The sequence below is a fragment of the Etheostoma spectabile genome, chromosome 16 (genome assembly GCF_008692095.1).
Source record: "Etheostoma spectabile isolate EspeVRDwgs_2016 chromosome 16, UIUC_Espe_1.0, whole genome shotgun sequence".
NCBI classification, from domain to species: Eukaryota; Metazoa; Chordata; class Actinopteri; order Perciformes; family Percidae; genus Etheostoma; species Etheostoma spectabile.
The window spans coordinates 5,824,205-5,825,402 of record NC_045748.1 but is presented as its reverse complement, the minus strand read 5'-3'; positions in this window follow the sequence as shown (position 1 = coordinate 5,825,402).

Sequence of the window (1,198 nt, the reverse complement as noted above, 5' to 3'; positions counted from 1 at the left end):
TGAAGTGGAATGAAATTTATTGGATATTTCTAACTTTGACAAATAAAAAAAACTGAAAATGTGGCTGTGCAAAATTATTCAGCCCCCTTAAGTTAATACTTTGTAGCGCCACCTTTTGCTGCGGTTACAGCTGTAAGTCGCTTCTCTTAGTTTTGGACATCGAGAGACTGACATTTTTGCCCTTTCCTCCTTGCAAAACAGCTCGAGCTCTGAGGTTGGATGGAGAGCGTTTGAACAGCCGTTTTCAGTTCTTTCCACAGATTCAGGTCTGGACTTTGACCATTCTAACACCTGGATATGTTTCTTCGGAAACCATTCCTTTGTAGATTTTGCTTTATGTTTTGGATAATTGTCTTGTTGGAAGACAAATCTCCGTCCCAGTTTGACTCCATCCATCTTCCCTGTCCCTGCTGAAGAAAAGCAGGCCCAAACCATGATGCTGCCACCACCATGTTTGACAGTGGGGATGGTGCGTTCAGGGTGATGAGCTGTGTTGCTTTTACACCAAACACGTTTTGCATTGTGGCCAAAAAGTTTGATTTTGGTTTCATCTGACCAGAGCACCTTCTTCCACATGTATTGTGTGTCTCCCAGGTGGCTTGTGGCAAACTTTAAAGAGACTTTTTATGGTTATCTTTAAGAAATTGCGTTCTTCTTGCCACTCTTCCATAAAGGCCAGATTTGTGCAGTGTACGACTGATTGTTGTCCTCTGGACCGTCTCCCCCCTTAGCTGGAGATCTCTGCAGTTCATCCAGAGTGATCGTGGGCCTCGTGGCTCTGATCAGTCTTCTCCTTGTATGAGCTGAAAGTTTACAGGGACGGCCGGGTCTTGGTAGATTTTCAGTGGTCTGATACTCCTTCCATTTCAATATCATTGCTTGCACAGTGCTCCTTGGGATGTTTAAAGCTTGGGAAATCTTTTTGGATCCAAATCCGGCATTAAACTTCTCCACACCAGTATCTGGGACCTGCCTGGTGTTCCTTGTTCTTCATGATGCTCTCTGGGCTTTAAACGGGACCTCTGGGACTATCACAGAGCAGGTGCATTTATACGGAGACTTGATTACACACACGTGGATTCTATTTATCATTATTAGTGATTTAGGACAACATTGGATCATTCAGAGATCCTCACTGAACATCTGGAGAGAGTTTGCCTCCCTGAAAGTAAAGGGGCTGAATAATTTTGCACGCCCA